General features: G+C 49.4%; 1 protein-coding gene across 3 annotated transcripts in view; it reads right to left on the bottom strand.

Annotated features, from left to right (window-relative positions):
• The window catches only part of CALN1 (calneuron 1), a 126,581-nt gene extending 113,432 nt beyond the window's left edge, over nucleotides 1-13,149 (bottom strand). For 2 of the 3 annotated variants that reach the window (XR_015260669.1, XM_086763293.1), the window contains exon 1: nucleotides 13,044-13,128. The gene's annotated coding sequence lies outside the window, so the exon portion shown is untranslated. Of the gene's footprint in view, nucleotides 1-13,043 lie in introns of all 3 variants that reach the window. The other variant, XM_086763294.1, reaches the window with a different exon arrangement.
• Between the last annotated feature and the right edge of the window lie 12,936 nt (nucleotides 13,150-26,085).

The following is a 26,085-nucleotide window of genomic DNA, read 5'->3' as shown; positions in this document are numbered from 1 at the left end:
GCAGCACGGTTTGGAACCGACCGCTGATACAGACTTATACGGCACCTTTGGCGGATCTTGCTCACGCCAGGGTGGGACGCAGCCCCTTTGGAAACAAACTCCAAGGGCATTCTCGCTACGGCCGCACCGGGACGCCGGCGTGCTCTGCCGCGACAAGATAAGTGCCACCTACTGAATTGTTCTCCAGCCAATACTACAATTACAAGGATGATCTGGCTCTTACTCAGCCATATGTTCTCACCACAGTCAATAAAACCAATATATATACATATATATACATTAATTTTGTAACAAATGCCTCTTTGCCTCGCTGAGTTAGTAAAACCTTTAACAGACTCACTAAGAGTGAAGTAACCTCGAGACACAGGAACGAGAAGAAGGCAAGCCCTGAGGTTTCTCTTGCACTGCTTAGCACGTACCTAGAATTTCTCGTGTAGTAATTATGTAAATAAATCCTAATCGTAATTTTAAGTATTTTTATTTGGAAGCCAGTTTCTTCAGCAGCACATTAGAAAGCATAAACAAGGTTTTCTTTTTCATTAAGCGTATCTGTAATTTCCCAGCACTTGCCAATTAATGTACTTCATTCTGATCTATTGCTCGCTCTGACATATTGCTCTGCACCAAGATGGGAACGTTACCTGCCCGCAGGGAGACACAGAGGTGATGCCAGCTTGGGCATGGCTCTAGGTCCCAACAAGCAGGACTGGAAAGACACTTCCAGTCCTACCACAAAGCCTTCAGACAGCAACCAATCGGTATTTCCTCTTGATAATCACACACTCAATGTAAAAGCAATCACATGGATTTTCAAAACCCTACCAAGTTAAAGAGAGGTTTAACTCTAACAGGATGAGCTTGTGCTGCAAACCCAGCATGCGATGAGCCCACGGGGCTGGGGACCGATGCTGGCACCCCCTTGCCCAGGGCAAAGGGAGCTCAGCCCCTCGCACCCCCTGAGCTCACCCATGGTCAGAGTAGCTGCAAGCCATGCATTTAGGTGCACTAAAGCATTTTTAAAGTTACTTTTTTGTGCGTTCGCTTCTACAACCATTAAAAAAAAATAATAACCATGCATCTCCCCTAAGGGCTGAAGTGCTTAAAATCAGCTGCCAGCTGGGATCCTGTAATGCGTTTTAGTACCGAGGGGGACCCTTGATATCCCAGAATGAGAACTCCTGGATGTAATTCTACCACCTAGGTATATTGTTTGTTCAAATATTGCAATGTTATTCAATGGAAACCCTGCAGAGCTGCTGGAATTCAGCAGCTCTCGGCAGCCTGCCTCCAGTTTTAACAAGAGACGCTCAAAACCAAACCAGCAGCAGTGCCAGTGCCAGATGTCCAAACAGAGATGTGCAGCCATGGTTGGGGAGCGCTCAGCATCCTGCGGGCGGAAGCCTGCTGTCAGAACCGAGCCTGCCCGGGGTGGAGAAAACGGCAAAAAGGGGCATTGCAAGGTGTGGGTTGTGGGCGAGCTCCTAAAGCAAAGCACCACATTGTGCAAAGCACCCTGTGCTGAAACACCTAAAAAGCTTAATGGAAAATGTAGGTGCCCGATGTTCCTCTGGGTACAAGAGGTCTGTCCTAGCACAACCAGATTGGCCCAGGCTCATTTTGGACACACTCGTGTAACCTTTAGCTTGCCTACAGCTGGCACTCCCTCCAGTTAAGACCCTGGGTCAACTCAAACCATCAGTGAACCGGTGCTGATGGGATCCACCCCGCATTGCAGTGATGCCCTTCCTGGGTGCTCGGTCAGCAGTGGATGCTGGTGCCAGAGCGCAGAGTGCCGACAGCTTTCTCTCACTTCAGTGTGTTAAATTTGCACCCACCTCCTCTGGACGGGAATGGGGGAGACGCCCCAGCTCTTGCCCCATTTCACGGAGCTGTACAACAAGCCCGCGAGCAGGTGACTAGTGGGGAGGTTTGCTCTCCAACTCCGAGCAGCCGAGGCAGACGCATATTCCACTGAGCAACTTGCAAACAGAAAACAGCTTTCAAAGGCATAGCGGGATTTTGGAGTAACGAAATCTCCTTGAATAATGTCATGAAAACATGGACATTTAACCAAAAAGCCCTCAAAGAACCCATAAGCATGTGTATGGAAGTGTTACCATGGTACCTTGCCAAGGTCTGGGTCTCAGCGCCAAGCTCACCGGCAGGTTACATCCCCCGTAACGCCCGGCAGCGGCGCTGCCAGCCTCGGTCTCTTCTTTCAGCACAACAACATTTGTGAAATTTGTTCATAAGCAATGTGCTGTCAGGGAAAAAAAGACAGAAACGCGATGCTCACATGTCTACGCTTGCTCCTGTTTGCGTTCTTCACCAGCTCTTGTGATATGTTTCTTAAAAAGGCTTTCAGACCCAATTGAAAATCCACACAACTGTTAAACCGGAAGGTTTCACTTCAGTATCAGTCAATGAGATGGAATCAGCATCAATTTATATTGACCCTGGATCTCCCTTGGTAGTTACCAATTTGGAAAAGATTTGTTTCTAACCTTTCTCCTGCGCGCAGCACAAAACGATGCGCAAGGGTTGATCCTAGGCACACAACACACCACATGGTTTGCTCTGCCTGGTGCTACGCCTGCCCAGGATGGCGTTTTTGCCTTCTCTACTCAGCTGTAATTTGGTGGATCCTGGCTGCCACCCAGCAGGTTCTACAGGACCTGACCTGACCAGTCCCCATCCTGGATGCTGACCAGTCCCTCAGCTGCTGTCCCACGGCTGTCAAATGGACTGGCCAGAAATGATGCTGGTGGGGAAACATGGGAAGAAGGTAAAACTGAAATCCTCCTCTCTCCCACAAACCTGGCTGAGGTTGAGCAGAGGGTTCAAGCTGATAAGATGGAAAACCCACATGCATGGGTGGACCCACATGTGGGACACACATGCAGTACAACAGTGTAAGCATCATTTTCTTAGGAAACAGGGCTAAAAAGAATACAGGAATACACAGAAAATCCATGAAGAAACCAGACGGTAGGGAAACTGGAACAGTAGCTGTAAAGTCCCCCAGCTCGCTCTAAAACCCTTTAAAAATTCATCAAATGAAGCAATGGTGTAAAAGATGCTTCTCCTGGGGCAAAGCAATATTATAACATCTAAGGCAAATAAGAGCAGTCACTTCCGAAAAAAATTATCTCATTTTCCCCAGAGCTGAACGATTGCCATTATCTTTTCAGGTAGGCTGTGTAATATCTGGCTGGATCCAAAGGGAAGAGCAAAGCAAATAAACTCCTGAGTATCACCTGGGAAATTCCTGGGCAATTTGATTCTCCGTGCTCCGGGCTTGATGCGTCAGTCGGGGGCACACAACGAACTTTCCGAAAACTCTTTGTTGCTCTGCTGGTACATTTTCCTTTCACTGCTGCCCATGCAAGAGTCCCTTCCCTCTCTCCCAGGGATGCAGGAACACCTGAGGGTCATGGCGAGCCCGTGCTCTCTGGCTTGGGAGCGACTGAGCTGGAGTAAATCCCCATGTCTGTGTTTGTAGCCAACACAGTTAGAGGAAGGCAAGTCAAGCGGTTTTTTTTTGCAGACACGTGGCGTTGGCAAAATCTGCTAGGAAGAGCGCTAAGTCACTTTGTCCCTTATCACCTGCACTTGCTGTTGCTAACAATAGCTTTAGAGATTTTTTTAAAATTTATTTTGTGCAAAAACTTGGCACCTCAAATGCAATATGAGCCCAAGCTACCAGAGGAGAGGGCCCAAGGAGTCTCCTTCTGCCGTTGGGAGGAGCTCTGTGGACGAGGGGAAGGGGAGCGTGTCGAGAGCTCGGTAATAAGGTGCGAGGCTTTAAGCTGCTGCGATAAAATGCAGAAGTCTCGTTTAACCAATCTCAACTCAGGTGTGCAAAGAGACACAGGAGTGAAAGCATGCTCAGGCAGATGGCTTTTTTTGTAGCTACAAAATCAATATAAGTGGGTCTTGGAAGGGCGCCTTGGGATTGGGAAAAATAAGGTCTGGTGCAGAGGGAGACTTAAAGGAAAGCCCTAAAATAGATCCTCCCAGGAAGGAAAATCCTTGAGGAAGTTTGTATTTTCTGACTATTGATACCAGTAAAGCCAAATCCCCCAAAACACATGGAGAGGCACATTTGGGCTATATATAAACAGATCTATTGCAGGAAGAGAAACACAAGACCCTCCCCGCTCCCTGTCCGCTGCCACAGCCTGCGCAGAGCAGTGAGCACACTGGACCGTTTTTGGAAGCCAAATTTCCTCAGACTGTAGTGCAAAGTCATTGGGCTGTGAGAGCAAGAGAGCCCTGAAGCTTCCTCTGAAAAAGATTTTTAACTTCTGGAAAACTGGAGTACTCCCACTCTCTGGGAGCAGGGCTGCTTGTCAGGACCAGACTCACCATTTACACACTTCACTACAGGATATTTCCAGCGAATTAATCTGTCCACCACCTTCTGCAAGGATCTACAGACTGCAAAAGTGACACCTCAATCCAAAGCACACACACATGGGATTCACTGATGGGTTCACTGGTGGTGGCACAGGTATGGACTAAAACTGGCCCCCAGGCACCACGTCCAGCCCTGACCCTCCATACCCACACGTGTCCTTGTCCTTATTGCACCGTACATGGCTTTCATGTATGTGATCATTTACTGGCATAAGCCAAAGAAAATATTCCCCTGTTTCAGACAACGACCAATAAAATTGAGATATTCTTGCTGATAGTTACTAGCAATAAAATTCTCCATGGTAATCAATGGGCAAAAGGACTTTGCAAACCTGAGACCATTTTCAGCATTCACGGATGTAACTGGGAAGAAAGTCCTCTGAAATGCAGAAAACACGGTCTGAGTGACAAGCCTAATGGATGTAGTGCCACGGAGGCACTTCGTGAGCGACAGACTTCCAGGTTCGAGGACTACAAAGTGATAGGCGCTTCAGATGGTTTTGTGCCGGTTTTTTCCCCCACCTTCTCCAGAAAATTTGAAATTACAAAAAAGAGGAAGGTCACTTTAAAAGACGTCACATCGCTAAACAACTGAAGCTTCACGGCTGCCTTTGAATCCTGCACGGCAGAAAGGAAGAGCTGCGGATGCCAGGTCAGGTATAAAATGCACAGGATTCTTTCTGAAAGCTGAACATGTGCGAACACAGTGGGACAGTTTTAAACCATAGTTGTTGTTTGTTATTTTTCAACTATGGCCTAGGCTGATCCTCAGCTTAAACTGCTGGAAGGAGAGGACTGCGAGGCCGTATCTCCTTATCTCCTGGGAGAGCACATCACCTGCGAAGGGGATAAAGACCCCTTTCTGTTCCCAAACAGGCTTAAACCTGCAAGAACCACCATAACCACCTCACCAGCATTTAATCCATTCACTCAAGCTCCCCTTAGCCCCCAAGCTCATCCTCGCCTGTTGCAGTCGGCAACCCTGAGCTTTTTTGCCACCCTCTCCCACTTTCTGCTGCTTCTGCTGCCCCCAGCCTCTGCTGCAGGGGTAGAGTTTAGCCAGGGTGAGCAAAAATTTCCATCTTCACATAAACCACAGATGTTTTTGCAAGCTTCTGAGCTGATATTAAAAAGCGTAAGAAAAGCCAACCATGCGACAAAAATCTCTGAACATTCCTCTCTCCCCTTCTCTGATAATTCACCTGGAAATATGAAAAAATCAGTTTGGAAATGGGGCTTTCATCCCTGGGGAGGCTGCAGCCTGCACGCACCCGCCTTCCCTTCCCTCTGTGGGTTCAGCTCCCCTGCAAGACACCAGGACCCACGGCGTGCATCATCCAGGGGCTTCCAAGAAACGATTGAGGACCTGCTAAGAATTTACGAGAAGAAAACAAAGCAGGCTGCTAAAAAGCTCTAAAAACTCAAGGCGAAGGGCTTTCGTGATGGGAAGCTGAAGGCTATAAACATGCAAATCAGAAATTAAGCAAGAGTTTTTAATGGCGAAGGTGATTAACCATTGGAACAAACTACCAGAAGGAGTGACACGTTGCTGTCTCCCAGACAAGATTGGACGCCTCGCTGGCAGACACGCTTTAGCCAAACGCTTGGGATGGGAATTAATGGGGCACAATCTAACAGCCTGTGATATATTGCTTTCCCGATTAGATGCTCTGATGCTGCTCCTGGGCCTTAAAAACCAGCAGTCTGTAAAGACACCCCGAGGGGCTGAGCAGCATCAGTGCTGAGCTGAGAACACATGCGGCTGATAGACCTGCCAGGTCTGTCCCACGCGCCTTCCACCTCACCTTCATCCCATTTTTCCCTACCCAAACTGTCCAGCTAACACTGCCGAGGGGAGCAATGACCACCCCGTTGTCTACGCCCGGGGGTTTTCCTTTTCCTCTCCGGCCAGCACGCAGCAGGGACAAAGTCAACACCCAGCGCTTTCAGCCGAGCATGCATCGTGGGTCAGTGGTGCAAGAGAGGCTTTGCACCATCATCTGCATCTGCTCAGACCATTACACCAACCCCCCTCAACAGTCCTTACTGTTCAAACACAAAAATACCAGTTTTCTATTTTTCTGGAGTACTTAGCTGTTTGTTTTTTTTTTTTTCTGAGTGGAAGAGCACGAGAGGAGAATGCAGAACTAACTGATGGCATAGTGTAACAAGGTCCTTGTTGGCAAAGCTTGTAGCTGAGATTAAAAGAATGTCAAAACAGCAAGGAAATGTCACTTGTGCATCTCTATCCCCCCCCCCCCCAACGCATTTCTAACGTGTGTCCCTGCTCTGTTTAACCATTTTCTCCTGCACTTCCAACTGTTGAGTGCTCTCTTATCGAGAGTGTCCCGAGGAGAGTTTTCTGAGCATGCTCCCGTCCATGTACTCATGTCCAGCTGCCTTCACTTCCCAGGCATAAACCAGCCATGAAGACATTATTAGCAGCAATTCCTGGCACCCCCAGCACGCTGAGCGAGCATCCTATTTAAGAAAACAATATACAATGGATTATTCATAACAGGCCGAGTGCGTCACAGATGAGTAATTATAAACATGAAATATATCAATAATGACAATTTTTACAGCAGATTTAACAAAGTAACACACTACAAATAGCCTGTTGGTTGATTATGTATTATTAATGAAATGCCAAAACATTTAGGGCTTTTAACAGGACAATTAATTACTCCAAATAAATACAACTTGTGCCAGGCCTCTTCTTTAAAGGAGGCTTTTGGACATCTGGTGAGGGCTATTTTTTAAAAGCAATAGTTGATGGTTTCTATACAAAGTTCCCTAGGGGTTATGAGGACCGGAGCCGTCAACATACACAAATGAGCCAGAAGGTGATTAAAGAGGCAAGGGTGACTGTAACACTGGAATAATTTTCATATGAATTGAGGTGGATGAGAGTGTAAGATTCAAACCAAGCTATGCTGGGAGCATTTCCCCGCTGCAAACATTCAGGGCTGTAAGTTTCAACTAATGGCCTCTAGTCGGAGATGTCCCTGCTCCTTGCAGGGGGTTGGACTGCATGGGCTTGAAAGGTCCCTTCCCACCCAAACCACTCTGTAATTCTGTGACTCTATAGCCTCCATATATCCACAGCGGTCAGCAGGACCTGGACCTCCTCCCAGGGTTAAGCCCTGGAGCTCCGATGCTGCAAAGCACCGAAGCTCTCCCTGGGCTCAGCGGGATCGGAGCACGTGCTGGAGCACCTCGTCTTCCAAAACCTTAATTCACAAGATCCTATCAGAGAGAGATGAGCTGCCTCGAGAAAGTCTGCGCTTCTTTCTTTGTGAGCTACCGGTCTTTGGAAGATTATAGTAAAGCTGCTCCAAGAAACCAAAACGATCATTTCCTGCTGCAGCGCAGTATTTAGCTCTTGGGGTGGCACAAATTACAGCATTCTTATTTTGATTTCAGTATTTGTCTGAAGGAAATGTACAACAGAAATCTGATGCTGGCTGTGTTTTAAACCCACGAGCACTCTGTAAACAAGCTAGACCCAGTGAGATTTGCATGTTTCTTCTTGAAACATAAGAAGAACCAGTGAGACTGCATAATTGAAAACAGTTGCAGTGACTTCATTTTCTTGTTTTTCCCGGGATTTGCTCTTGGGCTGGCTGTTCCCAACCTTAATACCTGGCAGGGATGATCAACTATCTGGAATCTCATTTGCATAATAGTTGATGTGCTGACAGCTCTCCATGGGGAAATCACTGCCATGGCAGAGGTCACCAACATGCAGAAAAAAATAGTGTAGAGAGGGCTTTTTTCTTCAACCACAGTTTTTAAAAGGGGTCAGAGTAGAGCATCTAAGATCAAGGATGAATGTATAAATACATCTCAAAGAACACATTACTGTGACATCTTTGGTAGCCTCTAGACACGTCCTCAAACTCTTTGAGAAGCTTGCCAGTTAGCAGCACAAATGCATCTGGGTCTTCAAACCCATGCCCGTTGGATGTGCTTCCCCTGGGGGTCAGCAGCAACCATGGGAGGCCACAGCAAAACCCCCGTTACCTTCAATGGGATGGGGCGCAAGGACCAGCAGTGCTCGTGGAAGCCAAGGGGCTGTTTACTTAGCTGTTTGCCTAGGGCTTTGCAGGGTTGGGTAACCCTTCAGAAGGATTGCCCTATCTGTGCAAACAGCTACGGCCCTGCAAACAGAGGAGAACAGAGAAAACCTCATTAAAGTGGATCAATCCCGGCGCAGGCACAAGCTCGGAGCAACTCGTTAACTTCAGCGAGGCTCTGCCCTACTGACCTCTTTGCAGGATCAGGCCCCTGGCAGGACGCGAGTACAAACGCAAAGAGAATTTAGGTTAGGAAGGAATTAAGCCGAACTGGAATTTGTGCCACATCTCAGTGGTGGCCATTCCCTCAACTGAACGAGCTTCCAGCTTCTCGGGCTTGGTCACGTTAGAATCATAGAATTATATTGCTGTTGAACATGCAGGCATCGAGGGAAAAAAGTCTTGGCATGGAGACGCTCTCTCTGAGCACATGTGCCCACCACGCCGTCACCTGGGTCACCCCATGCAAGCATCCTCCAGGACACACGGTGACCACAGGCAAACCTGGGATCTGCTTATGCCCGATTTAAAAAGCAAAGCAGCAAGATTCTGACCCTTGCTGCATTTATAAATGCCCAAAACCATTCTGCAGGTATCATGGGGTAGAACTATAATGAAGACATGGGATGGTGATGGAAATACAGGAGGGATGGCTCAGAGAGCCCCAAACCAGCACTTCCCCGGGCATCGGTTTGCTGCCGGGGGTTCAGAGATGAACACGGTAGCCGCCGTGCCTTGGTGCCCTGCTTTGCAACGCCCGCACCCCAGGAGGGACCCGCCGAAGGTGCTGGGATGCCGACGCAGTGGGGTACGGCTACAGGCAACGAACAGCATGGATCCAAAACCTCCACCTGGGTTTAACGGCTCGATAATGTATGAAAAAGGGGGGTGCACGCTGCCTGAAAGCGTCAGCTATGAACAGACTTAATGGCAGCATGCGGTGCAGATGTTTCAGGTTCCCTTTTATCACGCTGTAAAAATGTACATACAATGAGCCCAGTAAGCCTCCCCCAGCAGATACGAAGTTCACGGAATGAGAGGGCAGTTTTAGAACCAACCACTGAATTTCTATAGGTTTTCCACGTCCTGCCCATGGACTTCAGGTTCAACAGACTAAACCCGAACTGTGGCTTTAATCACCACTGCTTAATGTCTTTATTCTGAGAAATATTTTCATGTTTTAGTGCTTTTATCAAAGTAGACTGCATTTAATTAAAAGCAGAGCTATAAACCAGTTTGTTTCTACTGCTGTCTTTTCGAGATAGCCCAAGCACCATTGCATAACACCCAGTATTTACTTTAGTTTCTTGCTGACACTTTTAAAACTAACCACATTCACAGGTTAAAAACACAATTAAAGCCTACCCAGTCCTAGATTCTCCATACATGCCGGTTCCCTCAGTTAGGGGCTGAGCTAACTGATGTATCTTCAGCTGTGGGCTGTAAAAACTGAATAAAACCGACCAGGTGTTGTTTACAGGAGTCATAAAAAAATCATTTTGGTTTACCTTAGCAATGCACCTGGCTAACACGAACGCTCTCAGACCCGTTCCACATTCCCAGCCTGTTCTGGAACGGCTCTGCCGGTTTCATTTTACATCCCCTAATAGATTGCCTGCCATATTTCATGCTGAGTCAATAAAGTTATATGTGCACAAATAGACTAAAATGATGTTTACTGGTATTTCTAATACAAGTAGTTCCTCCGTGGGTATTTTGTTCAGTTTACGATAACTCCGGAAGATAAACCACGCATCTTACTATCATCTCACTCCCGGTCAAGTAACGACTTTGTTTAGAAATTAGGTCATTTAAAGAGAAACGAAATGAGAGGACTTGCATTGCACGGTAACTTACAGAGGAAGGTTTTCTGGAGGCTGTGTGAGGTGCACGGGACTGGTCATTTAAATGTACCCAGACTGGGCTGGGATTCACTGGGCTGGGAGGAAGCCTGGACAAATGGCCTCAAAAATGTTGTTTGTCCATCCGTCTATATTTATATATGCACCCATATATCATGATACAGTCGGAATAAGCTGCATCAGCATAGTCCTCAAGCACATTATGACTGGACCAAAACTGCATGATAACGAAGTCGGAGAGAGCGCGAGTATGGAGGGACGACCCTGTCTCCCCAGGCAGCCGAGACAGAAAAGGGAGATTTTGTTAAAATTAGCTTTTGTGCAAACTATTTCTCTTTAAATGTGGATTTTTGGGTTTCCTGCAAGACAAATTTTGCCCTGGGGTTTGACAGCAGGGAGATGCTTGGAAAGCGCTTTTTTTCCCTGATGTAAACCCATCAGTTTGCAGAATCGGGTCCCGGGCTCATCCTGCCCCAGTGAAAAGTTAAGGGCAGGCACTGTGAGAGCCGGGGGAGGTCTACACCCCAGTGAAGAGCACAGGAGCAGAAACTAGCTCCTGCAGGACAGACCCCTCCCCAGGAGACCCCTGCACTTCTTAAGCCGGCGGGAAGTTTCACCCGGTGCCAGGTTTGGCCCCCATCCACCACCCTCTCCGTCCCTCACCATCCGATGGGGATGGGGATAGGCAAATGGCCTCACCGGAGCCAGGGCAGGGTGTTCATCTACAGGTGCAGTGCAGGGAGGATTTATCTACAGGTACAGCGCACGCTGAGCATCCACAAAGACCCTGAGAACGGAAAAGATGAAGCTTCCCCTATCACCCCCACCCAGAAATAAACGGTCGCACCGCCGCGCATGCATGCCAGTGGGAAAGGATGCGTGCAAAGACCCTCTCCCTCTCCAAAAGAAGCCAGCTGGAATATTCCTTGTTAAAAAAAAAAAAAAAAAAGCCAAAAAACAGCATAGGCTGCTCTTACCTGGTAAAATTTGTATTCCCAGCTACCAGCACACCTACAGCACCAGGCTCTCATGGGGCATCGCACAAGGTTGCAACGGCAGACTGGTGCAGATCATGGAAGTTTACAGCCAGAAGCAAAAAAAAAAAAAAAATAAAAAAATCCCAAAACAAACAAACAAAAAATCCCCCAAAAGCCACAACATGACCCAGCTGATATCCCTGCAACGGTTGTCTCGTTACAAACAAGATGAGATGAAGGAGGGGTTTTTACTTGCTCTGAGGCATCATATGGAGCTTAATCACAGGCAGTTACGTATATGGTGCTGTTGGCCTTCAATCAAGTGTGTCATTTCGGTGGCAGCTGCCTACGTGATGTAAGCAACCTGGGCGATCCAGTCCTTTGCCAATCGCGGCCTTGCACAGCTATTTTACAGCTGAACAACAGGGAAATTCTCTTTCCCAGGCAACGAGGAGATCCTCTGGCAGTCCGGCAAGCCCATCGAGGAAGATGGGATCACGCACCCCTCCTCTGGCAGAATCACCGGCCGACCGCGTCCCACTAGCGTTTCCTGACGGAGCCCGTATCCCGACGGCGTGCCGCCCGCTCCAAAAGCCACCGAGAGCCCAGACGAGCTCTCAAAGGCGCCCGGTGAATGAAGGGGGGAACGCAGCTGCTGCACGGAAACCAGTGGAACTTGGTGGGTGGAAAAGGTCTGAGCTGCCGGTGAGTAACAGGAGAGACAGCTCACGCTCCGGACACCAGCAACGCGCGGCGGCGCAGCCTTCCTTAATGCGTTCCTCGAGTGGGTAAATCAGGAAATTTAATCAGCTATTAAACCTGGTGATTGAAATTATGTCTGAAACACGGCGAGGCCGGGCTGAATAGATGAAAGCCAGGAGCGGGCAGCGGGGCGCGAGGCAGGACTCTCCTCCAGAGCGTTTCGGGTGCCGACAGCGGCATCAGGAGGTGTTTGGGGCCAAATCCCTCTGTCGTGTAGCTTTCTTGATTTTGACGGATGCGTTCGGAGCCATCTATTCAAACAGATGGCGGATGCCGCCTCTGCTCCCGGCTCCTCATTCCTATCCAACTCCGGGAGAGCGGGACACGGCGTGGATCCCGGGAGCTTGTTACATCATCCGTGGGGTGAAGGGGGAGAGGGACCCCGAAATTAAGAAAAAGGCTTTTTGAGGCAGCCAAAGTGATGGTTACCGCGCTCCATGGCAACTTGCCGAGCCTCCCCCCGCTCCGAAAACACACGTGTGGGTGCCCGCAAAGAGGAGGGGGGACCCACCCGTGAACAAACCACACACGCGGCGGCAGGGGGGTGGGATGGGAGGGGGATGGAAGTGGTCCCACGGGGGAGCGTGGAGCCGGCCGGAGGAGATGAGCATCCACACTCTTACATCCACACACCACCCCCCCCACCAGCAAATCGCCATCCCCGGACCCCGCTGCATCCCACGCGGGACCACTCCGCCGCCACCCCCGTGTAAGGAAACCAGTAAAGAGGGGTGAGCCCCCACTCCGGTCAACAGGTCCGGTCCTCATGGGGCACTGGGTGTTTCCCACTCCCCGAGTTGGGGGGGGGGGGGATGGGGTTGCAGGGAGCCGGCTGCGCGGTCGCGTAGCCGGCTCCCTGCAAACCCCCCTCCCCCCGCCACTTGGGGAGTGGGGGGCACCCGTTGCCCTCCATCCTTTTTCGGGCATCCCCCTCCTCCACTCACCTCTCCACCAGCCGGTTCCTCCGCCACAGGTTTGCTCCGCTCCTCTTCCTCACCCCCCCCCCAACCCCCCCCACCCCCCCCACCTCCTCCCTTTTTTCCTCCTCCAGCTCGCTCCTGGCCGAGTTCTTCCAAGGAGGATGGAGAGGGAGGAGGCAAGGGCGGTGAGGATGGCGGAGCGAAAAGGAAAAAAAAAACAACAAACAAATAAATTTTTTTTAAAAAATAATTAAAAATGAAATGAAATAAAACCGGATCGTAATGCTGAATGCCGGGATCACGGCGGGGAACACCCAGAGCCCCCCCTCCCCGTTAACTCCTTCCTCACCGGTACCTCGGTGCCACCCACCCACCCCCCGAGGGATGCTGCGTGCAGGGGAGAGGGACCAGCTCCCGCCCTCCCCCAGCTTCCCACCGCCCGGCTTTGCTCCCTCCTGCAGGCGGCTGGGAACGAGCACAACCCCAAAGAATAATCCACCACCCCAAATAATCCACCACCCCTAATAATCCACCATTTCAAATAATCCACCACCCCCAATAATCCACCACCCCAAATAATCTACCATCCCAAAAAATCCACCATTCCAAATAATCCACCACTCCAAATAATCCATGACCCTAAATAATCCACCACCCCCAAGGAATCACTAACGCTGGGCTGAACCCCTAAGAAAGCTGACTCCCCGAAAGCTCTCCAGGTCTCTTGGTAGCAAGGAGGGGGTGAGGGGTCGGCTGCTGGTTCTTTTTTTAGAAACAGGAATGGAGGAGAAGACATCACGTCTGCACGTGTCTCCTGCGTGCACAAAGGTATGTGGCTCTCTGAACCCAGCATCCCAGCCCGGCCTGCCTGACCCCCGGTCTGACGAGGAGGAGGGCACAGGAGTAGAGCAGGTAGCTACAAATCACCAATGCTGGCAGGTCCAGGGGGTCCTGACTTCTCTGGAGTGGTAGAACAAGTGTTTGAAGGAGTGCACCTCTTTGCTGTGAGCACCTCCTTAGGCTTCTCAGCCAAGCTAAAACTACCACCACGGGTCAGCCAGGAGATACCTTCTCTTAGAGGGGTCATCTACACTGGGCTTGCTTGCCTTTCCACTTCCAGGAAAAATAATAATAATAAGAAATGAGGGTGGTAGAACACTGGCCCAGGTTGCCCAGAGAGGTGGTGGATGCCCCATCCCTGGAAATGTTCAAGGCCAGGTTGGCCGGGGCTGTGAGCAACCTGATCTGGTTGGAGATGTCCCTGCTCCGTGCAGGGGGGTTGGACTGGGTGGGCTTGAATGGTCCCTTCGCACCCAAACTCTTTTGTGATTCCCTTTCTGAGTGCACTAAAGGCTCTTTGGATCACTGCCCGGCATCAGCAAGACCACCGAAAAAAAAGCCATATCTGGGGACAGCTGAACAAGGGTTCTTCCAGCAGGGTGAAATTTAGCTAAAGACAATTTAGTTTAAACACACAGAGAGATGTTCTGACGGTGAAATCAGTTGATTGCAGAGGAGTCTCTAATGGGAACCCAACACTCAAGACAAGTCAACCAGAACTGCCTTGGTCAGATCCAGGAAACAGCCTGGAGAGCCACCCAGCATCTAGGGCAGCACTCCCGCAACCGTGTCAGCATCGAATAAAGCCTTCAGAATAAGTGTTGATTTTGTGGCTCAAAGGTATTTAATTCACATCCTCTGTGCTGTACTTTTCTGGTGTAAAATCCTTCCCGTCTCCCTCCGTTCAGCCCCACGGGTCATGCCACTCCCCACGCTGGGGTTTTACCATCAGAAGGAACGTAACCACTGGCTCAGCAACCGCGGGCAGAAGGATTTTGCTTTCTCTGCTCCCTGCCCAAACTAGAAATACCATCTCCATCGACATTGAACTATATCTGCTTCCCCATCTCAGCTGTCCTGGCCAAGCACGCCGTTTCTGCATCCCCCTGCCCCTTGCCCAGTGCCTGCAAGGTCCGTGCTCACCAGGTCCTGGGCCTGGATGGAGATGCAGGAATTTAGCCATGGCCCAAGTCCCTTATAAACCATCAGGGCTGTGCGGGCCCAGCTACACCTTGCAATTTTACCATTTTTAATAAGTTGTCAGCATTTCTATGTCCAGTGAGAAGATAACTCCTGCTCCAGCAACATGGCCCTCAGCACCATGAGTGGAAGCTGGATGATGGGACCAAAGGCTCTTTCAGCAGGCTGAGGCTTGGATTGATCTCTTCACATCCTTTGTATTTCTTTTTTGCTTGATCCATAAGGAAACTTTCACCTGCAACTCCCTCAGCTCCAGCTGGGCTACTTACTCATGTGATGTGGGGGCAAAGCCCCTCGTTTGCAGAACATTATTCCCTGCCTTCAGCTCATTTCCTTCCCTTCATCTCTGGAAGACATCAGCTAAAAAGGTTCCAACCTTCATGGCTGAAAACAGTAGCTGGAAAATCCATTAGGGTTATACATTTATTACAAAAAAAAATTGTTCAAGGACCAAGTTCTCATTAATCCCTAAATATATCCAAAATATCTCCAAATTTGGGTTGGCGTAAATAAGACCAGCCAGTGGCCCTTTTCTCTTTTTCATTATTAAAACGCAGAGCTGATGGTGTCAGACCCTCTGTTTTTAGGAAGATCTCCTCTGCGGCAGGGCAGCTCCCCACGGCGATGGGAGGGCGCACTTTCCAGAAGGAGAGGGCCACCTTGGAGATCAGCACCACGCGCATTGGCCTTACGCTCCTGGAAATGATACAACAAGACAATATAATGCTAATGTGACAAAGCAACGCGCTGAAGAGTTACGCAAGGCAGGGGAGGTTGTGTCAGAGACCTGCCCGGCTGCCTGCTGGGGACCGGGGGTAGCTGGCGCTGTCAGCGCCGTGCTGTCACTCCCGTAACAAGTGGATTATCAATTGATGTAATTTGCCATCAAGCTGTTGTACACCAGTCAGGCTGATTGCGTTTGGGTACCACCCAGCTTGCAGGGAGACGTGCGGCAAACCCACGGCCGCGAAGGCACGGCCAGGTCTCCGTTCTGTTCCAGGTGCCTTTTTTGAGACCAAGGAAGGCGGTGGCCAACGCATCGGGTGAGCACATGAGAAATATGGCAGCAATAAATGCAGTATCCAAGGGGAGGCAGGGCAAGCCAGTGCATGATTCTAGGAGAGGCTGGTGTCTTAAAAATATCCTATATATTGTCTAGATGTAAGGCCTGCAGGGTCAAACTTACAGGTCCCTCAGATAAGAATGTCCTCTATTGGAATTAAAAGGTTTTGCTGGGCTAGGGATGACCCACTGAAATTAAAACTCAAAGATCTGCAAGGCCCATTGAAGTGAGGAGGTCTGTAATTATTTCCCACAGTGGCGGGGAGGGGGTTTCTGTCCAGTCCCATTTTAAACATCCTGAGAAATACACGTTTGGCCGCCCCCTGAGGAGGGTTCAGTAACACTTTGCAGTCTAATGGGTCTCATGAGTGGGACACGTTTTTCAACTCTCAGCCTACATTTTTGTATTGCCTAATTTCATCCCATTATTTCTGATGAAACACTTTGCGGAAGGCGTACAATTGCTCCCTAGCCTGGATTTTCATGTTTTAATGATGGCTAATTATTCCAGGAGAAACTTTTATTTTTACTTTTTATTCATCTTGCTTTTGCACTGGATGCTTTATCCTGAAGTTTAATTAGCACATTTCAGAACTAAATATCTCGATTAAATCACTGCCGAGCGAGCTGCGCCCGAGGATTTATGATGGTTGTGCACAGCTTTTATTGTACCTGCCAACTCGGGGAACAGATTTACTGATCGACGGTTATTTGGGCTGAGCTGCCAGCCAGCCGGGTACCGCAACGGGCTGGGGAAGGGCTCTCACGCAGCCTCCTCTCCCTGCAGTGAGGAAGAGGATGGGTGAAGGCACTGCTGACAATGGATGGGTTGAAAGGGGCTACAAAAGGGGCTCTTCCAGCTCTTCCGAACCCCCAGAGGCTTGGGCCGCAGCAGTGCTGGCAGATTCCCATCTCCAGCCCTACCATCTGCTGGGATCCAAGGTTTCATTTCAGGCTATTAGGGAGATTGGGGCTGGCTGCGAACATCAGATGTAGGCATAGGTTTGGCACCAGGCCATCCTCTTTCCTGCTGCCGCAAACACCAAGATTTTGACTCAAGCTCATCTGCAAATGCTAAAAAAGCTTCAGTTTTGCAACAGCGTCCACCCCAGTGGAGCTCATCATGAAATGAGACCTTCAGGGAGGGAAAAGAAAAACAACCAACCTAATCCGAGAACTCCTTTTAATTACATTATCTCAACAAACTAAAGCCATAGACAAATGCGATTACACCCACAAAAATCTGCTCGCTCCCAACTGAGAGGCCAAACGCTGGTGGCTGAGCCGGGGCCAGAAGAACGTGCTGTCGACACCAATGTACGCTTAACATCCAGCGGGCCCATGCGATGGGGTTCATCTCCCCAAAAAATCCACAGAGATGCCCATGTGCGAGAGAAAAGCACCTCCCGTTCACGCTGCTGAGCAGACGGGTTTTTACTCTCATTATTTCTACCGAGCAGCTCTGGCACACTGTGTAATACAAATGGGTAAGACTTCAGCCCTTCGCTAGCCCGCAAGAAGAGGATGACTCCACGCAGGCACCGCGGGGCTAACGGCCCCAACCCAAACCCAGAAAACTCACAATGAATTTCGGCAGCGAGGGTTTGGGCTTTTTTTTCTTTGTTTTGTTTTGCTCTTAGAAAGATAGCCCTGTAATTTAGTGACTCATACGTTCTACATCCTTTGTTGCTTTTCATTTTCAACATCTTTAAGCTGTTTGTGGAGAACGCGCTTATTTTTAGACTTCCCATCAGTGAGAGACATTTTAGCTGGTTCAGAGGGGAAAAGCTCCATTGAGACTTTTGTGTCTGGGGTGTTAACAGGCAAATTTCCTGACGGGGAAATATTTTCTTCCTTTTTTTTTTTACTTCTACATCTCACTTGGGATCTGGGCAGTGATTTTCAGGCACGCCAGGAAGGGCTGTGCCCTGTGCTGCACGTAGGATCTCTCAGGGATGCACCGAGGTCTGACCCAACGGAGGGAGGAGGACGGCTGCAAGCAAAAGCGGACACATGGTGGGGTGTGAAGAGCAAATGCATCACTAATCATCTTCCTTTTCACCAAGTCTGCAAATCTCGAGCCATGCCCAGAACACTCTGTGCCATGAGCAGGCTCTCAACAGGTAGAGCAGAGGGGGAGAGCATCCCATGTCTGAGCACCAACCCACTTCTCTCCGTGCTGGAGGAAAAAAACATGAGGAGTGTTTTAAGTACCTTGGCGAACTCAATTAATTTTGAAAAAGCAATTATTCGTTTGGAAAATAAATGAGATATTTAATTTTTTTTTCCAGAAAACTGACTTGGAAAAACAGAAGATGCTTTTTGAGTGAGTGAATAGATTTGGGGCTGGGTTTGGTTTGGTTTACAGATCCTAACACCTCCTCTCAGTTTGCAGATCAAAATTTTTTGGGGGAACTTTAAAAATAAAATTAAAGTAAATTTAAAAATGAAAATTGGCTCTGTAGCCCTCAAAGCAAGGCATTTCCTTGGAAAAAAAAAAAGTCCAATCTTGTCTGCTTCTCATTTTTTTTTTAATTTCAATTAAGTCAATCAACAATGGAAAGGCCTCCAAATGAAAACCACACAGGCACCAAACGTCCCCGCACTTCCAGATGTGCATTCCTTCACCTTCCACTGCCCAGCTTGTGGCAGGCACCGGGGCGCGCAGGCTGCCCCAGGGAGCTGGGGGCACGCCTGGCTTGGAAAGGAGAGCAAAGGACGAAAAGATGTAGGGATGGGACACATTCTGTTCCTCCACACGCAAAGGACGAGAGGTGGACCCAGCCACACCCGAAAATGCACGCGGGAGCATATAGATGTGATGCTGAGCTCTGTGGGCACATCCTATGGCCTCTCTGCTTTGCGCTATAGCGATATTTGGTTTTTACCAGCCCACGCCACCCTGAAGCAAGCAGCAGGACAGGAGGAGCCACCGTCCCCATGGTGTCCCCAAGTGCCAGCTCGCTCCGCAGTGGCACAGGCTGGGTTCAGCCGCAGCAGAGCCCAGTGCCAGTTGCCAAGCGCAGAGCCAGCTCCCACGCCCAGAAGAGATAACGGCTCTTTGGCCAGCTGGAAGGAGCGTTTTCCAGGACACATTTGCAATTTTGCTGAAAGCTTCAGTCCTAATGGATGGCTGGAAATAGGCCACAGCTCTCTGGCTGTCACCTCACCCAGGTGTCATGGACAGGTCTGAGACACTCACTTTCTGTGCTGCAGTCTCCCACCATCATAAGACTAGGTTTGGGGAAACCCAGTCTTAAGAGTAGGTTTGGAGGCTGGTGGCTCATGTTTTACATCCTGTCCACAGCTCTTCCTTTCAGGGATGCAGGACCCAAACCAGCACAATCATGAGCCCAGTGTCGAGCTCTCTGCTCTGCCCATTACAAGGCCACAGCTTCATGTTTGCACAAGGCAAACCTCAAATACCCAGCATCCTCTGGAGGAAGTGCCACCATCTCCCCATCACACATTTCCATACAAGATCCTGCACCCTGCCCCGTGCTACCGGCCTTTGCCATTTCCCAGCACCTCTTAAACTCAACAAAGTTATTTCTCCTGCATCTAAAACCCTACATGAGCAACGGGGAAACCGTCAGTGAGGCTCTGGGGCCAATCCCAGCACTATGCGCCATCACAAGCATCAGCTGAACAAACTAACAAAGCAGACCATGATGGACACCAGCCCATCACACCGAGCTGAGGTCCTTGCAAAAACAGCAGCACGACACTTTGCTCAAACACTGATGAACTCAACTCATCAGTCAGCGGTGCGGGAGCAGCACCTCTGAGGGGAGCCGGCTCGGGGAAGAGGCTGTCACACCGCGAGAGCAAGGCACAAGGATAGATGTGCACAGGCTGGAGGGTGGATAGTGTCAATAGGATACGTTTGTTCTATTATTTATCACGCCATATGCCCTGGCGCTCTGTCCACAAATCTGAGCCATCAGCTGTGAACACCTGTCAAGGAGTTGAGTAATTTTCCAGTTTCTGGGTAGAATAACCGGAGACAATAAGGCTGATTTAATCAGTAAGTACTTCGCTCCAGAAACGAAGTGGCTTAAAAGAAAATCTTACTGTATTTTTTTAAATGAAAGCCATTCTGCGTTAGAGTTAACCCAGAAAAAAACTCCTTAATAGATGTATCGCAGCACAGCAGTGAGGCAGGTATTAGCCAAATGTGTGGTGGAAAGGAGACAAACAATACACTGTGTCCTCCTGCTTGTTCACAGGAGACAAATTCCCCATTTAGAAGACCCAGTAAAAAATGTAATTCTTTTGTAACAATTGCATCCACTGTATATTGATTCTCTGAGAAACAATAAAATGTAAGCAACTTTGAAGTCCTTCAATGCCATCAAGAACATATTTTTTTTTTCCCAAAGTATCTCAAAAGTAGCAAAAAATATGAAAAAAATTAATGACTGCTAACAGCTGAAACAGATGGTCTGCTGTGAATCCCCACAGCCTCATGCAACTGTGAGTCAAGCCATTTTTCAAAATGGTGAAGAAAGAAAAAAAGAAAAAAAAAATCGATTTCCAAGACTACTACCAGGCTTCCAGAAATCCATTTGGACTTTTCAGCCAAGAGCCAATAAAAAAGGAGGGTTTGGCTGGTTTAGACCCACGACAGGCTCAAACCCAGACTGCCCCTTGCCCTCACATCGCACACACGTAGATGGCCTGGATATGTTTTCTTTCAGCACAGCCCCACAAGATGTTTCTCTGGGAGGAGGTTTTACTCCAGGATTTTAACTAAGGCTCCTTCATGCTATCAGATTCCCAACGCACGTGCCCACTGCCAGTTCCCAGCAGTGTCCCCGCTGGCCACCCTTGGGAGCTGGCAGCATCCCTCCCACTCCGAGGGATGCTCCAAGCATTGAGGATGCTCTGAGGATGCTCCCAGTTCACCAATTGCCCTCAGCAACTCACACCCCGCCCTGTGCCAGCTTGCCCCTTGCGAGGAACGGTTTGAGATGAGAAAGACACTTGCCAGGAGGGAAACTCCGGTTGCCTGCTTCTCTGCTGCGGCTCCTCCTTCTCCCCAGGAGACTCGTCCCCTTGGCCACCTTCATGCTCGGGCTGCCCCTCTCCGCGCTCTTCAATCAGCCCCATCAGGCAGATGAGACAGCAGGTTCCGGGCGACGTGCGAGCTCATCGTGGGGACATCAAAGCCGGCAGTGAGACTCTGTAAGGAGTGGACAGAAACTTCACTGCACGCACAGTACCAGTTTATCATTTATTTAAACTCAATCTTTCAATAATTCATGCCAGCCTTTTGCTGTGCAGCAGGACAACAATGGCAGGAGTGCAGCGGCACAGGCGGTGAGTAACCACATCTGGAACAGATGTTCAGTTCTAAATAAAAGCTGGTTTTGCAGAGAATGTTAAATGCCATGGGGAATCATGTGCTCTGGGACACAGTCCTGCTCCTTCCAGGGAGCAACAGCGATTTGCTCACGTGTTTTGCAAGGCAGAGATGGCACAGATCAAATGAAACACCCAGGGCTGGCTTCAGCTGCAGCCCAGTAGTTGCGAGCAAGCAGCCCTGCAGCATCTGCAGGCATCTCCTTGGAAGCGCCGGGCAGAAGCCGGCACGGTGCCTCTGAGCATGAAAACGTGATGCCACGAGTCGCCTGGGCAGCGAGCCGTGCTCCATGCCTGCTCCCACCAGTGCCAGCCTGCAGCACATTAGCATGTCTGCACTCAGTCAAGGGCGTGCCCACCTCCATCCCATGGAGACATTGCTGCTGTGCCGAGGAGCGAGCTGGGTCCAGCCAGTGTTACAGGGATGCGGGTGCAAGTCTCCTTGCACAAGAGGAGGAGCCAGGATAGCCCCAGCTTTTCCACTCACTTGTCGAGAGCTGCGCAGGTGTCTGCAGGGCACCCGCCCGCGCTGGGCACACCCAACCTCCCAAACCCCAGGCAGGGTGTCCCTTTCAGTGAGCATCTCTTGCCTAGTTGTGACACACAAGACCTCTAGGTCTGACCAACACCTTCTGTATTGTGTCACTAGCTCCTGTCCCCCACCACGTGCCACCTGCTGCAGCACTGCCATTCAAAACATATCAGCAAAGCTCCATCTCCACCACTGTGGACATACTTTGCCACAGCTCCCCCTTCTCTTCTGCGTCCAAGACAAGCCAGCATCTCCACTGCTAAGACTCAACCTTGTACCTGGTTGACCCACCATCCCCAGATCCCATTGGGACATCAGCCCACGCCTTCAGCCGCCCTGCAATGTTAGCCACTATCAGGCTCTCATTGGACAAGCGCTTTATTCGTTCCCCAGTGCCAGCCTTTGTGCCTGGACAAGTGTCCCCAAATGATCCACATATGCACCTTGATACCCTTCCTGAAACCACCTCCAGAGCAGCCAGGAGCCTGCTGGTGCCCTGAGACGTACCCTCCCCGAGCCAGCCGCCGTCACCTTTCTCTTCTCCCCTGCCCATCTGTCGCTAGCCGTCTGGCCTTTCCCTCCTTCTACCTGGTTTTTAACCGCTTTGAAACAAGAAATTCGTCATTTCATCTGCAATTTAACAGCACCTAGCACACTTGAGGCCTGACCCAGGACCAGACCTCCAAGGTGTATTATTATTATTATTATTATTTTCATCGTTATTATTATTGCTACTATCACTGCCACTGTTATCACCGACTCTCCAAGGCTCCTCTTGGGCCCTTGGTACAGTCCTTACATTTTTTTGCACTATCTATCTCAATTATCTCTGTGTTTTGGAACATCTCCTCTGGCAGCCGGACTCCACTCTTTGTCTGGATAATGCAAATCTACAGATTACTTTCACTGCAGATTTTCTTGCTAATAGTGTCTTTCTCTTATTCTTAAATGTGACTTTGCACTTCACCCTGCTAGCCAACCACTTAATGCCAGTAGGGAATTGCCTTTTTTTTTTTTTTTAGATCATGTCTGATCTTCCAGATTGGTTGGATAATGAAATAAGTAGTGACATTAAAAGCCCATTAATCAGTAGTGAGCAGTGAACATCACAGAGTGCAAGACTGTCAACTGCTCCTGAAGGACGAGCTAAGGGGAGCTGTGGGGAAATGGTGAAATCACATGAAATCTGGTTCCCCGGTCTCCACACCTTTCTTTTCTCCTACCTTAAAGTTGCCAATAATCAATTTTTCACGTGGAGGACGCAGACTTGTGCCAGGTAGTCTGCTGTCCAGGTTAGACCCCAGTATTAGGGAGAGCCCCACCCCATTCACAGTCCTGTGGAATTTCACAATTAACATGATCTCACTTCCTGCAATTTCTTCCACTCCTTGGTAAAGAATATGAAAACAGAGAGGTGAATCCAGGAAGGTCCCTCTCTACAACCATGTTCATGGTGACAGTGGTAGAATACAGCTCAACTCCAGCAGTGCTTTCCCCCCGTGAGCTCGTTCTAACCGGAGCAAGCGCTCACAGTTGTCACACCAGCGGTGTGTAATAGGAGATGCTAAAGCAGATCTCGGAAATGAATGTCTGAGCAAAGCCACCCCTCAGGGAGAGCAGCCAGCGGGGTCACAGTCAAGAGCACAGGCATCTCTCTCAGCGCAGAGGCTAATTTATTAGTCTCGCTGTGCATCTACACCCACAGAAAATGTGGTACCCTTGTGCCTTCAATCCACATTTATAAATGTCTCTCCCTAGAGAGTGCTCAGCTGTGTTACACACAGCTGGTGACAGCTTCCCTCTCTCTTTATGCAAGGGATCCATAAGACAGGGATCCTAGGAAGAGAGCCATCCTGGTTAAATGCCGTCCTGAGTTGCTGAGGACCTTTCCCCATGTGGAGCCACCAGTGCTCACTCTGGGACAGAGGAGGACCAGGAAGACGACAACCTTACAAAAAAATGGTTGTCGAAAAGAAGACAGAAGTGAAACCCTTTTTAATCCCCTGCCTAGGGCACCTTCCCTGTCTTCTCCTTCAGCCCCTCTCCCTTGGTGAGGCTGTGAACACATCTCTGCCTCAGTGGCAGCCGCGTCCCCAAAATGGTTAACTGGGAAAGCATTTGCAACCCAGCCCCCTTGGCTGGCAGAGCGCTGCAGCCTCCTGGCCTTAAGTTTACTTTCCTCTTTTGCTTCTCGCTCTCTCGTGCCAAGCGTAAGGGTCTGGCCTGCTCCGCAGCCCGCTTTGCCAGCACGAGCACAGTGACTCATTCAACAGCTCTTCATCACAACACATTCTTTCAATGGGACTTCATTTTGGATGGCACTCGTCTTCAAAATCTGATGTGGGAGAAAGGCAAGAAATGCATAAACACGGGGGCAAAGCGAAGAGGGAGGGAACAGCAGGGTTGGGTCAAAACTGGTGGGGTGATACTAATTTTCTTTTTACCTCCACCGGCAAATAACCAATTTCATTAACAAGAGGAGAAACCCAGCTTGAAGGAAAAAGAAAGGTCCTCACATCACTTCTTCCATCAGGCTGACACCTCTTCATCTTGGGGAATTTAACATCTGTTACATAATTCAGAGAACATGTGGTTATTTTCCAGGCTTATTAATAGCTCAAACCCAAAGACTTAAAATGAAAATCAGCAGCTGCTCCAGACTTCACCCCTCAGAGAAGTAGGTGAGAGCAGGTACAATGGCTGGCTGGGGGTCAGGGCTTTCAGTCGCTCCAACGCTCCTCATTACAAGCCATAAAGGATGCAGCTTGGACTGTACTTCCAATGCTGAGACATCTGGATTTCCAGATTTGCCTCAATACCTTTTTCCTTTCACATCTCATTTTCCTTTCCAGTGGAGGCAGAGAAAAGGGAAGAGGATCACAGATACGAGAGTGGGCTGGAAGAGCACGGATGGGAGGGGAGGGAGATAGCTCATCACCATCCCCTTCATACACAAAGCATTGCCATTTGTAGGGCCCTCAGTACCACCCAAGATAACCAACATGCCTTACGGGCGCTTTGATGTAAGGATTTCTTTCTTAATGCATATGTTGCCCTCTCCCTAAGTTGGGAAACAAGCTGAAGAAACGCAGTTGGCACCTGGAGTAGCAAGAATGTTGTTTGTAGCTTGGGCTCCTCTGTTGTTGGTGGGGTTGGAAGTATACCACCATGGGCACACCTCTACACTCAGTAATAAATGCCTAAAATGTTCTCTGATGATATCTTCAGGTAGGGTTCAGGGTGTGTAGCCTTGGTAACGGTGAGGCTGTGGCTGAGACAAACACGTGTACATGGCTGTTCTCGAAACACACAACCTGCAGCTCGTAGGTCGTAAGGGGCAACAGTAAAGGCAAAGCCCCCCAGCCCTTACCATCTCCAGCCCATCTAAGCATCAATGACAATATAGGGTCATGCAAACGTTCTTCTCATTTTCCTGATCTTCTCAAGTTCAGCTGAACTTCGGCTTCATCCAATCCCAAATTAATATGTGGCTTTAAGCCAATGAAGAAAAAGGAAGCTCAACAGAAGATGGTGCATCAGCAAAACACTTCATTTTCTGACACGTAATAAAGTCCAAGAACACTTGACAAGAAAGGCTAAGTTCACCAGACACGACTGGTCACGGCAGGGAGAAGGTGGCTATGATGCCCTGTTAGGCTTACTGGTCTCAGAGACTTGAGCGAGAGACAGGTGACCCGTGCCCAAGAGCTGAGTCAGCCGGGTTCAGAACAGCAAAGTGCGGGGCATAAACCTCAGGCTATCAGAAATCAGGAGCTGGTCTGGCTCTGGTTATAAGAAATGCTTAAATATCAAGAGTGTAGAGCTCATACATCTCATCCTACTGGGAAAAAAAAAACAGAGGGTAGATTATTTCTTCATGTCCAGCGAATATTCAGTTATTCATACAGTGCGAAGCAGTGTCAGGAGAACTTAAGGGAAGTCCACCCAAAGATGCAATACAATCTCGGAGGCAAAAGTCCTTGGCTCACGACCTGCTTTCAGCTTGAGTAGGGAGAGACGCCTTCAGCCAACACATCCCACCTTCTGACTCACTGCCGGATCAAAGGC

The sequence above is a fragment of the Chlamydotis macqueenii genome, chromosome 19 (assembly GCF_036417535.1).
Source record: "Chlamydotis macqueenii isolate bChlMac1 chromosome 19, bChlMac1.mat, whole genome shotgun sequence".
Classification (NCBI taxonomy): Eukaryota; Metazoa; Chordata; class Aves; order Otidiformes; family Otididae; genus Chlamydotis; species Chlamydotis macqueenii.
Note: the sequence above shows the minus strand (reverse complement) of the source record. Positions and strands in the feature narration are given on the sequence as shown.